The sequence below is a fragment of the Myotis myotis genome, unplaced genomic scaffold (assembly GCF_014108235.1).
Source record: "Myotis myotis isolate mMyoMyo1 unplaced genomic scaffold, mMyoMyo1.p scaffold_m19_p_2, whole genome shotgun sequence".
Classification (NCBI taxonomy): domain Eukaryota; kingdom Metazoa; phylum Chordata; class Mammalia; order Chiroptera; family Vespertilionidae; genus Myotis; species Myotis myotis.
In genome coordinates this window covers 139,426,478-139,441,232 of record NW_023416324.1, presented here as the reverse complement: position 1 = coordinate 139,441,232, position 14,755 = coordinate 139,426,478, and the positions used below count along the sequence as shown (strand labels likewise).

The 14,755-nt window shown below is 44.3% G+C and overlaps 1 protein-coding gene across 3 annotated transcripts in view; it reads right to left on the bottom strand.

Annotated features, from left to right (window-relative positions):
• NXPE3 (neurexophilin and PC-esterase domain family member 3) overlaps positions 1-11,964 on the bottom strand; it is a 71,919-nt gene extending 59,955 nt beyond the window's left edge. For 2 of the 3 annotated variants that reach the window (XM_036351313.1, XM_036351314.1), the window contains exon 1: positions 11,846-11,931. The gene's annotated coding sequence lies outside the window, so the exon portion shown is untranslated. Of the gene's footprint in view, positions 1-11,845 lie in introns of all 3 variants that reach the window. The other variant, XM_036351312.1, reaches the window with a different exon arrangement.
• Positions 11,965-14,755: the final 2,791 nt, after the last annotated feature.

The following is a 14,755-nucleotide window of genomic DNA, read 5'->3' as shown; positions in this document are numbered from 1 at the left end:
TATTGGTTGCCCTAAGGATGGTGTAAACTTCTGATTGGTCTGGAATGTTATATATGTCGCTGCACTTAAACAATAAAGTCAGATCTGCATCTTGAACCGGTCTCCGGAGTTGGGCATGCTTCATTAGGACTCTGTCGGCCTCACCCCCGCGGGACCCCCTGCCTCATTCTGGCGCCACAAGCAGGGACCCCGGCAAGAAAGAAAGAAAAAAAGAAAAAAAGAAAGAAAGAGAAAGAAAGAAAGAAAGAAAGAAAGAAAGAAAGAAAGAAAGAAAGAAAGAAAGAAGAAAGAAAGATAGAAAGAAAGAAAGAAAGAAAGAAAGAAAGAAAGAAAGAAAGAAAGAAAGAAAGAAAGAAAGCGTTGAGTCGGGTGAGTGCCCCTCTGTAACAATGGAAAACCTTCCCCCCTCAGCCCGAGCCCCTCAGGCTCGGGCACTCCACACGCTGTTACAGAGCAGGTGAGTAAAGGTAATGGAAAGAGAGCTTCAAAAGCTCTGGGCTATCCTAATAGCATTTAACCCCTGGCTCTCCACCACCAGCGGTGCGGACGGACGGGGGAACAAAAGACCCTTTCCCTCCCTATTCCCCTCCAGAGCCCTCTGCCCCCGCAGATTCCTGGGCTGTTTTCAACAAGCCAAAAGTAGTTTCTCAAAGCTCAAGGAAGGCTGAAACGGAGACAGAAAAAACCTCAAGCGAGGTGAAAGCAGGGAAGTCACACCAGGAGGATACCTGCCGGAGTCACTCCCTCGCTCCCCTTCCAGAGCGAACAAAAAGTTTAACTGCCCAGCGGCCCCCAAGTAATCCTTTCGTGGGGGACAAGGATGATAATCCATGGACAGGGATATATCAATCCTTGTGTAGCCAGAGAGATAAAGCAAAGAAGTCCTTAGGGCTAGAGACCCCTGGACTCTTTCCTGTGAATATTAACCCCACAGCTTCAGCAAATGCCACAGGATCTGCAACAGTATTCCCGATATCCAAATGGTTAATGCAGAGAAAGAAAAGAAAAAAAAAAGGAGAGAGAGGCTGTTGCCATGGAGAGAGAGTTCTTTGTTGGTTTTTGCTTATCTAAGATATGCATCTAAGGTATGCGGGTCTCGACCCTAGCTGCTAGCAGGCAAACTTATCTCTGTCCAGTTTTCTTCTCTTTAACCCTTCCAATACTAAAATAGACTAATACAATATACTTAAGATTACATAAGAAAGGAAGCACCTACTCTTATTGATCTAAAGAAATACTGAATGTTTAACTTGCCAGCTAAGAGTTTAAAATTCTAGTTAAATTGAATTGGGAAAAATTATAATTGTGGTAACTAAATGCCTAAAGTATAAAAAGAAAATCTTGTCAGTTTTAATTTAATTGATATCTCTTAATAATTATAAAAAGTACTATAACCAAGGAATGACTTTGAGATATTTCATGGGCCCTGAAATGTTTTCAAAAGTTTATTCTCTCTTCTTAAAGGATTTTTTAATAAAGCCAATTTAATATGCTTGAAATCACATGGAAAGCTTTATTAAATAAAATTAATAAATATATATCTTGAGTTTTTGCCTTTAAGAAAGGGCAAAACAAGTTATTTTATATAATATTTCTTAAAATACAGCAGTAGAATTTTAAAATATAATTTAAAACAACAAAAGCTCTCTGTTCATGCTGAGATTGAAGCCTCATAGTGGCTAGTACCATAAATCTCCCAGATAACAGAGACTTTGCTAACAGCAGCTACCCTATATCTAAATCCAGCCTAACACCAGGAATGCTCAGGGCCTTCTCAAAGGATGCAAAATAATCCTTTCCATTAATATTTACAGTGGTAAACTAAAATTGTTGTTAGAGTATTAAATTTGACAGTAAAATAGTAGTCAAGTTTTCAGATTAATTAAAAATTGGCTCAAGAAGTATTAACCAAAATTTTCATTTTGTGGTAAAACATGCTATGAACCTAAAGCAGTCATATTTTGCCGGGAGCCGGTACATCCTTGCTGTTTCAAGGAAACTGGCATATATGGCATACTGTTCTTAATATGTTTGCTCACCTTCTTGGCACTATGTGTTTTAACCAAGGTCACCTCTCTGAGAAAGGTTGTTTCCCCAGGTAGGGATTTTCCCCCTGAAGTTAGGGAGGGAATAAAACCCCTTAACTAAGTGCCAGGCGGGTAATTAATCACTTTAACTACGAACAATCATGCTTAAGCTACATAATCTTCACTCCCTGGAATGGAGATAAGAAACGCCCTAACCTTTGGAATAGAGATTGATAGGATTGGAATCAACTGGTATAAATACAGATGTAACAAGACAACAGGACACAGAACCTAGACACAGAACCTAGACACAGAACCTACACAGAACCTAGAGACAGAAGAACTTCGCTGGAGAGAACATGGCAAAAGATCCTGGACAGAAACTGGAGACAGAACCTAGAGACAGAACCTAGCGAGAGAACATGGCAAAAGATCCTGGACAGAAACTGGCAACACAACCTAGAAACAGAACCTAGCAAGAGAACATGGCAAAAGATCTTGGACAGAACCTGGCTACAGAACCTGGCTGGAGAACCTACAGAACCTGGATAGGACATGGCAAGAGAACCTGACTAGAACCTGGTGACTGAACCTGGCTGGAGAACCAAACCAGAACTTGGCTGGAGATCCTAACCAGAACTTTGCTGGAGATCCAGACCAGAACTTGGCTGGAGATCCTGGCTAGAGATCCTGGCTAGGCTGCTGATCAACTGAACGCTGTCTCTGTGTCATTCCTTCTTCGCCGACTCCGTCCACACCTTTGGGGACCCCTGGACCTGCTGGGGCTGGACCCCAGCAATATTTTTGTGCAAAAAATTAAAATTTAAAGTTATCTAGACTACATTATACATTTTCCAAAAATATCTCCTAATAATTAAATTAAAAAAGGGAGGGTAGTGGAAAAATACCATGTAAGGAAAAATATCCTGTAAATAATTTACATCTAGAAAAATTTTTCATTTATAATGCTAACAGCAAAACACCCATGAAAAACCTACGTGGTGTCAAAATAAGCCAAAGGAAATTCATTTAAGCAAAAATAAATAGAACTCCAAGTAAAGTTTCCTTTATTAACCTTTGGTCAAGAATACGTTTGTATATTTTCAGAAAACAACTCCAAGACCATGTGGATTCCTGCAACAGAGAGGAATTATCAGGAATGCTCCAGCCATGAAGATAAGAAGAAAAACAATCCAGAGATAGAGGCAGCTAGCTTGCACAAGCTATATCCTCATTTAACCCTCTCTAGCTGCAAGCATCTCATACGGGCATGCAAAACCTGCAGCCCCCTATTGCCTTTAGGCCCCCTCCAGTCACAAGGGATCAACCCCTGGGGGCTCCAACCTAATGCCTTATAGCAAGCAGATGTAACCCATACTAGACAAAATAAAGAGTTAAAAATCCAGCTTACAAAAGAAAAAGAAGGGGGAAATACAGGCACGCCCCAACAACTATTACAACAGGCCTTATTAACTCTCAATTATTTTCATTTTGCCCCTGACGGTCTTCCTCCCATTTTCAAACATTGGGGAGGTCTCAGGGACGTACCAACACCTCTCCCCTTGGTCCGGTGGAGAGATCCACTAACCAGGGCTTGGAAGGGCCCTGACCCACTCTTAACCCAAGGGAGAGGGTTTGCTTGTGTTTTTCCAGAAGGTGAGAAAAATCCCGCGTGGAATCCTGCCCGTAACATCAAACCCTGCACCACCAGCGATGAGCCGTAGACCACCACCACCATCGCCCCCAGTAGAGGAAATGGAGGACCTGGACATAGAGGACAGCCAGCCCCGGCGGCGGAGACGACCAAGACATCGACGAGCCCACAACATTACCTGGGGAGACATCAAGAATCTACAGGACCAAGCTGCACGCATGGTACCAGAAGGCAATCCGTCAGCAGGGACATTATTCCTATTAATATGTGCCATCATAACAGCGAACTCTCAGGCACGAGCACAACATGTATGGGCAGCCATACCTCATCCAGGGGTGCTCATGCCTGTTAGCGCCGACAACCTACAATTCCCCGCTGTCCAAGTGTCTAACTGCTCTGTGGGCTTACCCTGTGATGGAGCAGAACTGGTCACATTGCCATAGAACGGGACACTATGGGATGATAGCAGTAGCCCTAACCTCCTTAAGTGGACTCTAGATAATGGGACTGCCTCGGGACAAGGGTGGATATACCTAGCACCTCATGCAATAATACCCGAGTGAAACCGTTGAGTTTAGTTTCTTAAGTGATGCCATCAGCCGTCTAACCTCCTGGTTAAACCCAGCCAACCTCCTCATTTGGGAAGTCATAATAGTAGGATTCATCGTAGAAATAGTATTATTTTGCTGTTTATACAACATGTTTAATAAGCTAAATGCCCAGCAAGCCATGATCATACACGTCCAGCAGGTGCTAATAAGAAAAGAAGGGGGAGATGTGGGAAGAGCTCAGGAGATTTATCTCAGTGCAGTGGCAGATGCAATGGCGTGAGCGCACTCCGCCTATACAAGCTTCCTCGGCACACCAGGAAGTGGCAGCGCCCGCCTGAGTAAGCCCTCTAGAGCCCCTACATAGTGCCCTATCTTTCCTACCATTGGTTGCCCTAAGGATGGTGTAAACTTCTGATTGGTCTGGAACGTTATATATGTCGCTGCACTTAAACAATAAAGTCAGATCTGCGTCTTGAACCGGTCTCCGGAGTCGGGCATGCTTCGTTAGGACTCTGTTGGCCTCACCCCCGCGGGACCCCCTGCCTCAGTACACCTCAAGTGCCCAGCTGGGGTGGTTAGGGAGGCTGTACCACCAGAGCTTCAGGACATCTACTATATTAGGGCACAATATGAAGCAGAGGAGGCATAGCAGCTTGACTTAATACATAGAAACAAACACAGGGAGGTGGTCAAAATGAGGAGACAAAGAAACATGTTTCAAATGAAAGAACAGGACAAAACTCTAGAAAAAGAACTAAACAAAATGGAGACAGTCCACCGGATACAGAGTTCACAACACCAGTTATAAGGGTGCCTGAGGAACTTAGTGAGGACCACAACAGCATAAAAAAGAACCAGTCAAAAATGAAGGATGCACTAACTGAAATAAAGAATAATTTAAAGGGAATCAACGGTAAAGCAGATGAAGCTGAGAATCAAACCATCAATTTGGAATATAAGGAAGCAAAAAGCACCCAATCAGAACAGCAAAAAGAAAAAAAGAGTCCTAACTGGTTAGGCTCTCTGGATAGAGCATCAGTCCATGGACTGAAGGGTCCCGGGTTCAATTCTGGTAAAAGGCATGTGCCTCAGTTGCAGGCTCAATTCCTGGCCCTGGTCAGGGCGCATGTGGGAGGCAACCAATTGATGTAGCTCTCTCACATCAATGTTTTTCTTTCTCTGTCTCTCCCCCTCCCTTCCACTCTTTCTAAAAATCAATGAGGAAAATATCCTCTGGTGAGGATTAACAACAACAACAACAAGAATCCAAAAAAATGAGAATACTGTAAGGAACCTCTGGGACAACTTCAAGTGTACCAACATTCGCATCATGGAATGTGAAGAGCAGGAAGGAAAAGAGGCAGAGCGAGAAACTGAAAACTTATTTGAAAAACTAATGACAGACAACTTCCCTAACTTGGTGAAGGAAATAGACATATAAGTCCAGGAAGCACAGAGAGTCTCAAACAAGGTGAACCCTAAAGATTTGTATTCTTTCCTGACCTATCTTGTCTTTATCTGACCCTAATCCCCTCTTCCTGCAGAATCAATCTGAGGGAGGAGATAGAAGAAGCAATAAACACTGACCAGTTTTGGCTTTGCCAGGCTGGCCAAGCAGCCTGCCCAGAGAGGGCGCTGAGAAAGGATGTGTAAGATGGGACCTGTGGTCCTGATGAGTGAGAAAGGACGCTTTACCCCATCTTGGAGTCACATAACTGAGTCCTAGGGTCTAATATGATTGCTCTTTCTGTCAGCTCCAAGGAATGATGTCCTTACTATAAAGCCAAAGCCATTTTAGGGGCCAGGAGCATGAGCCACAGCGGGAAGGCTGTGAAACCCATGGCCACTGGCCACAGTCCTGCATTCTATGCTGGCCTGTGCAGAGATGGCATGTGCTTGGCCATACATCCCCTCTGCCCCCACCCATGCTATTGGTTTTGTGTCCTGGCTGGGAATGGGGGTTCTTCCCAGGGTGAGTCTCTAAACACAGCATAATGTGAGCAGCCTAAGCCCCTTGAAAGGTTTCTTCCTTTCTTTCTTGTTGGGTAACTTAGCACCAGCTCTTGGGCAAGGATGTGAGTTCCTCTTCAGGGCTTTGGTTTTCATTCTGTTTGGCAAGGCCCTTAGGAGGCTCTGCTTATCTGAATTCTTTTCCAAAGGAATGCCATCAGGAAGGGAATGTTTAGCCAGCCTAATAAATAACAAAGCAGCATAGGTACTTAGCACCCGCTCATTCAGGAAGGGATATAAGTTATCAAGTTCAACTCTCAACTACTCTTACAATAAGCCCTTAAGTGGCTGTTCATGGCTGATTCCACAGAGCCTATGGGCAAATGCCAGGCCAGGGTTAAAAGGCACTCGACAAAGGACTAAAATGACATGATGGGGCAGGGAAATGTGACTCTAATCAGGCATTTTACACTTGTCACAGTCATGAATGTATAAAGACTTTCAGGTGAGGCACCCTCATGATCAGCTTTAAATGGTTCTTCCAGCCCTCAATGAAATAGTAAGATGAAGACAAATCCATTTCTTTGGCCAGATTCTGGCTTTGGCTTTGTGCCTTTCTCACAGAGCCTGGAATAATTCTAAGGCCACTGGCCTACTTTCTCAACTGTCCTCCTGAAGTTCTTTAATACTCAAAGTCCCCAGCTCCCCACTTAAGTACTTTAATAACTGTCCTTTGAAGTTCACAGTTCCTGCAGCCTCTTTACTGCTTTGACACTGTTGTCTCAGTGGAGACTAGTCTGTCTTCCTGGGACTCTAGACACTTTTCCCTGACTGAAAATATCTCCTTGTTTAAGAAAAATACTAACATTGAGCTCAGTGAAGTAATCTTAGCTTTTTAAATCAGACTTTGCGGTGTAAGGACTTGGAGAATTTTGCTTTTCCTAGTCCCATTCAGAAAGTACTCTTGGTTGAATGAATTTTTCAACTCTGAGCAGCCCAGGGGAAAAGTAAACAAAAAGTGTGGGTGAAGGTCAAACTTTCTCATCAGTTTATCCGAAAACTGGAAGCCTGCTGTTAAGGACACAAATGAGTATTGGGTTTTATTCAGTTTGTTATCTGACCAGGGTTTGCCTAATGGATGGCATAGGTCCTGGCATGAGGGAACTTATTCTGTATCATACAACTACAATTCTTTGTTGTTCTGCATAGGTGATGGAAACAAACACTAATTTCTAATAAAATTGTTACATTGGAAAGAAAAAAAAAATAGATGAATCCTAAGAGGCCCACACCAAGACAGATCATAATTAAAATGCAAAAAGTTAAAGACAAAGAGAGAATCTTAAAAGCAGCAAGAAAAAAGCAGTTAGTTACCTACCAGGGAAGTCTCATAAGACTATCATCTGATTTCTCAACAGAAACTTTGCAGGCCAAAAGGGAGTGGCAAGAAATATTCAAAGTGATGAAAAGCACAGTCCTACAACCAAGATTACTCTATCCTGCAAAGCTATCATTTAGAATTAATGGACATATAAAGAGCTTCCCAGACAAGAAAAAACTAAAGGAGTTTATCACCACCAAACCAGTATTACATGAAATGTTGAAGGGTTTTCTTGAATAAGATAAAAAATGTGAATAATACAATGGCAATAAATATATATCTATCAACAATTAAACTACAAACAAAATGAACAAGGAACAGATTCATAGAGAACTTTATGTTCGTTGACAGATGGGGGGAAGGGAGAATGGGAAGAGATTAACCAAAGAACTTATATGCATATATGCATAACACTAATATGCAAAGTGTCCCCACGGGAGTTTGACCGGGAGACCAGGAGTTCTATCACTCGCTATGATGTACACTGACCACCAGGGGTGGCATGGAACGAAGGGAGGCCCCGGCCAGCAGCCGGCAGCCAGGGAAGGGGGGGCCCGGCCAGCAGCTGGCAGCTGGAAGGCCCCGATCAGCCCTGATCGCCAGCCAGGCCTAGGGGCCCTACCAGTGCACAAATTTCATGCACCAGGCCTCTAGTTTATATATATAAAAGGCTAATATGCTAAGTGTCCATCCAGGTACTGATGTCACGTAGCAACGCCTGGCTTCCTCTCCCTAGCTACAACTAGCCTCCTTGCAGTTTCTTCAGCCCAGGAACACAACTTGCTTTATAGCCAGGTGGAAACATTTTATACTTTAACCAAATGTCTATGAAGCATTTTCCCATGCCTCATCTCATTTGATCCTCACAGAAGTCCTAGAGTAGGTAGATAGGAGATTCAATGGAATCCTATTTTCTTTTCATTAGCTGGAAGACAGAGATTTAGAAAACTCAGAAACTTAACTTGACTGAAAAGAAGAAATGGTGGACCTTGAAAATGACTTCAGGTTTTCTCACTGCACAGAATATAGTCAAACACTGATGCAGTTAAATTTACTTTACCCTTTGTTTTTCCTGCATGATGTACAATAATAATCTGTTGATATTTACTGCTGTGTTGCTGACAATTACCTGAAAGAGAAGTTGGGGTGCTTCACTGGGCTGGAAAAAATTTAGCTAAATCAGAAAGCAGGTCTAATTGAGCAAGTTTATTCTATATCTATAAAAGGCTAAGTTGACTCGTGCATGTGTGATACATATAAAGCTCTCCCGGGCGCCAATCGCACATGTGTGTTCTGATCTGTCATTGTCAATCGTGAATTTGGTTGACATTTCTATTATAGAGAAAGGGCGAATAGCAATATTAAAATATTCTTCTAATTAATTTCCTTTCAATTGGCACAAATTCATGCACCGAGCCACTATCTTATCTCATAAGATAATTACAAAGTGATTGCTTATGTCACCTGGAATTACAATTGACAATAGCACAAATGAAATACCTGAGTTCAGTACTGGACAGAAAACTAGGCAGCAACCTCATCCTCTAGGGAGCTAATGTTCTTAGACAACCATTCCACAAAGAATACCAACCATATATCCAGTTTCTGGAACAGTTCCCATTCTAAATCCTATGACCTGTAACTAACTGTACTTGTCAGAGCAAGTGTCTGCAATTGCAATTTTAATTTGGAATATACGGACCCCTACATAAAAGACAAAAAGCACAGATTTACATGGAATAAACCAAAACTTAAATGTTTATATCTCAACTTTTCAAAGAGCAGTTATATGTTTCATAAGGTACTGAGTAAGACCTTGAAACTTAACAGGTCGGGGTCTAAAGAAACAGAAACACATCCAAGACCATGACAATGATGAGTCAACCAAATAAAGTCAATCCTGGGACAAAGATGAAACAGGAACAGAGGTGTGCAGGACTTGTTTTCCCAGATCCAATTGTTCTCCTTCACACACCCTCACCTCACAGGCTTTCATTTGGGGGGGGAGGGGTGGGCGCAGGCAGAAAAGTAAAGAAATCAGTTAAGTAAGTCACAGATTAGTAACTGATGTAAGAAAAAACAGGACATGTTGATAGATGATGGTCTTCAACCTTGCATGCACATTAATCTCATCTTGGAAGCTTTTAAAAATACCAATGCCTCGAGGACACATGACCAAATGTATCAGACACTAAAGCAAACGACAGTTAAAATTGGAAGGCCTTTCTAATTGGTGTTTCTAGTTTGATAAAGATAAGTATCACATGATCTCACTCATTTGTGGAATAAAATAAAGAACATAAAATGATGAACAAAAACAGATCCAGAGACAGAGAAGCATCTCTGAAAGGGAAGGTAGGGAAGGGTGGGGGTAAGGGGGAGAGATCAACCAAAGGACTTGTATGCATGCATATAAGCCTAACCAATGGACACAGACACCAGGGGGTGAGGGCATGAATGGGTCGGGGGCAATGGGGGGATAAGGACACATATGTAATACCTTAACCATTAAAAAAAAAAATTGGAAGGCCAATGGACTTTGATATTCAGCAGGGCTGAGTCCTGCTGTGATTGCAAAGGGCTCCAGGAGATTCCGACCTGATAATCTTTACATTGTATACCAGTGATGGCGAACCTTTTGAGCTCAACGTGTCAGCATTTTGAAAAACCCTAACTTAACTCTGGTGCCGTGTCACATATAGAAATTTTTTGATATTTGCAACCATAGTAAAACAAAGACTTATATTTTTTATATTTATTTTATATATTTAAATGCCATTTAACAAAGAAAAATCAACCAAAAAAAATGAGTTCACGTGTCACCTCTGACACGTGTGTCATAGGTTCGCCATCACTGTTGTATACCAAACTTTACCTTTGATCTGCCTGTATGCATTGCTAAAAGGCAAATGTGTATTCAATTGAATAAAAAGCAAACGGGACCCAGAAGTTGGTGCGTCTCTTCAAGAAAGAGGCTCCCACTGGCCCCTAATGCCTTCTAAATTCCTATTTCTTGTATAGCATTTTTATTTATGCTTCGGCCCCTCCTTCAGATCCTGAACCTCGCTGCGAAGCTCGTGACAAGACACAATCTGTGGGAGTCGGGTCCAAGAAACAGCTTTTAATAAAGGTCTGGAGATGATTATAATGGGCAGCCGGGTAGCAGAACCACTAGTACAGGGTCGCCAGGGTGTGTTATTTGTAATGCTTGGTCAGGGATGATCTTTCTGAAATGTTTGAATTGAAACTTACATTGTATCCTCAGGACACCCAATTCCGGGGCACAGGGGACAGATAGCCAAGCCCGCTTTAGAGATCTACCCCTTTGTTTCCATTCTCAGTAACAAATAACAGCACTTTATCAGGCCCAGAGACTGTGAAGATAACAGACATGGAGAGAAGATACTCAACAATCAAAGAGAAGCAGAACCCGACACTATGGAAAAATCGTGCGCTACCACCTCCGCTGTGGAATCAGACAATTTATCGGGGTCGGGGAATCCTGCCAGGTTCAAGCACACCCTGATGTTCCAGATGATAATTAACTACAGTGTGGATGGGGGAGACTCATCAGAGCAATGTGACTCTTAATCTTGAGGAAATGTAACAGCAGTCTTTCTTTAGAGTAAATAATGAAAAGCAATAAAAAGTTTACAAACAGGCAAGTACACATAATTAAAAAACAACAACAGCAACCCTGTCAGAATCCCTCTTCCCACCTACGGGCCTTGGATGGAGCAGAGATGGGCAACAGGCCACAGGGTCTCCACGTCAAGTCAAACTCGTTCTACCCACTACGACCTGAACCAGAGGTCAGTAAGGCCAGAATAGTCCGCCGCGCGGGGACCCAGAGCAGCGATGAGACCAGAGATGAAGCTGCAGGGGCGGCGGCCAGGGGTGCCTAGCGCCGGTCCCCAGGTCGGGCTCCGCGGCGCTGCGGCTGCACTGCACATGCCCGCGTTGCAGCGAGTCGAGAAGACGGAGGATGGAGATGCTCGCCCAGCCAGGACCGGCCACGGCTCGATCTACCCCGTCCCAGGCTGCGGCAGCCGGGGCTGCAACCCAGCCCCCGCCGAGGGCCGGAGCCTCTCCTGCCAGGCGCCCACGCCCCCAGCCCTGCCTCCTGCGGCTGCACTTCCTCGGCTCTAGGCCGGGGACCCGGACTCAGAGGCTGTGCGCGCGGAGGAAGGACCTTGGAAGCCGAGGGGAGCGCGCGAGGAGCCGGCAATGGACGGCAGAGGCAGGCCGGACGCCCGCACACAACCCGCAGACCCGCACTCACCAGCGCGATCGCCCGCCGCCATGCGCTCCCCCGCGCAGGTGGGTGACCGATGCAGAGCTCAGGCGCCGCGATGCGGGCCGCTGGGCCGGGCGGCACGAACACGCTACGTCTCACCCAACCCCAGCCCACGATTGGTCGCGCTTCGGGAGGGGCGGGCCGAGGACCTGGACCGGCGCCGCCGGGGCCACCAAGCGCGGAGGCGGGGGAAGGGGCGGGGCCGGGAGCCCAGGCCCCGCAGTTGTCATTTTAGGGCTCCGCGCGCGCTGGCGGTCCTGCAGCTCTTGCCCGGGGGCCTGGATTCTGGGCCAAGCTCCTCCCTGCCTTCACACACTCAGGGTTTCCCCTGGAACATCCATTTCAAGTCTTTCCTTTTCTGCGAAGTGACCAAAGCGGAGACGCCCCTACTTGTGGTGGAATGTGTTATAGTTCCCCGTGTCAAAGAAATACGATTTACTAACTAGGGGCCACACTATCTGTACTTAGAAATAAATTAGATGACAAATGAAAAGTGCCCAAACACAGTGTCCCAAATCTCTTCCTCTTGAATTCCCTATCTCAGGTTATGACACAGCATAACAAATTTTTAAATGTTGCATATATGATAACCTAATTTAGAGAGATGGGAAAAAATGAGAACATACATAAATGTATGTATGCTATGATATAAAACCAAAGAAAGTGGTCATTTCTGACTTGTCTGAAAAAAAAAATAGTTTAGCGGTTCTCAACCTGTGGGTCACGACTCCTTTGGAGGTTGAATGACCCTTTCACAGGGGTCGCCTGAGACCATCCTGCATATCAGATATTTACATTACGATTCATAACAGTAGCAACATTACAGTTATGAAGTAGGAATGAAAATAATTTTATGGTTGTGTCACAACATGAGGAACTGTATTTAAAGGGCCAGAAGGTTGAGAACCAATGGATGGTAATGTTACGAAACTTTATTTCTTTCAGTAAAGCAAAGCAAAGCATGGTTCCTAAGATTAGATAAGCCAGCGGTTCTCAACCTGTCAGTCGCGAACAATGAAAATACATCCTGCATATCAGATATTTACATTACGATTCATAACAGTAGCAAAATTACAGTTATGAAGTAGCAATGAAAATAATTTTATGAGAAACCAAGATGGCAACATAGGTAAACACAGGAGATTGCTGCCTCGAACAACCACTTCAAAAATACAACTAAAAGACGGAACGGACATCATCTAGAACCACAGGAAGGCTGGCTGAGTGGAAATTCCACAACTAGAAGGAAAGAGAAAAGCATACCGAGACTCAGAGGAGGCGCAGTGCAGCAGTAAAATACTAAGGTGAGGAGGTGCATGCAGAGAGGGCTGGCGGCTGAGGGCGCGGTTGTCGTTTTCAATCAGGAGGGAGTCTCAGGCACTGAGCTCCAGTTCTGGGCGAGTTTCTGGGGACCCAGACTCATACGGGAGAAGCAGGACTGTCTGGCAGCGGTCGGAACTCGAGGGCAGCTTTCTCTCGGGGGGGCATGCAGCCATTGCCCAGACACTGAGAAGCGGAGCCTCTGAGAGCAGCCATAACTGCTAGCACCGCCCTGTTGATCCCATGGGACCCACCCCGCCCAAGCCCTGCAGGGAGGCTTTTGCTGGATAGCCTAAGGCAGAGGCTAGATTAGCACCTCCCTAGAGATCCAGGAGCCAGGAGCCACCCAGAGTTCAGAGTGGGACCATCCAGTTTGCAGCTCTGTGGAACCATAAAGGACACACTCAAGGGGCAGACCCAGTGAGCACCAAAGCCCCATTGAAGCAAGTCTTGCCCCAGAGGGGTGTCTCCAGCACAGAAGTTCTCCCACTTCAGACACAGCTGATTTTCATAGCGAATTGGCCTGGAGGTCAATTCCTCCCAGTGATACCTACAACAATCAAGGCTTAACTACAACAAGACTGTGCACAAAGACCATAAGGGGGTGCACCAAGAGTGTCCTCCTCAGGTAATTGGGGAGGCTGAACCACTGGGCCCTAGAGGACATTTAGCACAGAAAACCACTTTATCAACACAGGGAAGCATTAAAAAATGCGGAGACAAAGAAAAAGGACACAAATGACAGAAATGGAGGAAAGCAAATGATTGGATATAGAGTTCAAAACCACACTTTTAAGGTTTTTCAAGAATTTTCTAGAAACTGCCAATAAACTTAATGAGACTTACAAGAAATCTAATGAGACCCTCGAGGCTGTAGTAAAGGACCAACTAGAAATTAAGCATACACTGACTGAAATAAAGAATATTTTACAGAATCCCAACAGCAGACTAGAGGATCACAAGAATCAAGTCAAAGATTTGAAATACGAAGAAGCAAAAAAAACCCAACCGGAAAAGCAAAATGAAAAAAGAATCCAAAAATACGAAGATAGTGTAAGGAGCCTCTGGGACAGCTTCAAGCGTACCAACATCCGAATTATAGGGGTGCCAGAAGAAGAGAGAGAGCAAGATATTGAAAACCTATTTGAAGAAATCATGACAGAAAACTTCCCCTACCTGGTGAAAGAAATAGACTTCCAAGTCCAGGAAGCGCAGAGAACCCCAAACAAATGAATCCAAAGAGGACCACACCAAGACACATCATAATTAAAATGCCAAGAGCAAAAGACAAAGAGAGAATCTTAAAAGCAGCAAGAGAAAGAAACTCAGTTACCTACAAGGGAGCACCCATACGACTGTCAGCTGATTTCTCAACAGAAACTTTGCAGGCCAGAAGGGAATGGCAAGAAATATTCAAAGTGATGAATGCCAAGAACCTACAACCAAGATTACTTTATCCAGCAAAGCTATCATTCAGAATTGAAGGTCAGATAAAGAGCTTCACAGATAAGAAAAAGCTAAAGGAGTTCATCACCACCAAACCAGTATTATATGAAATGCTGAAAGGTATCCTTT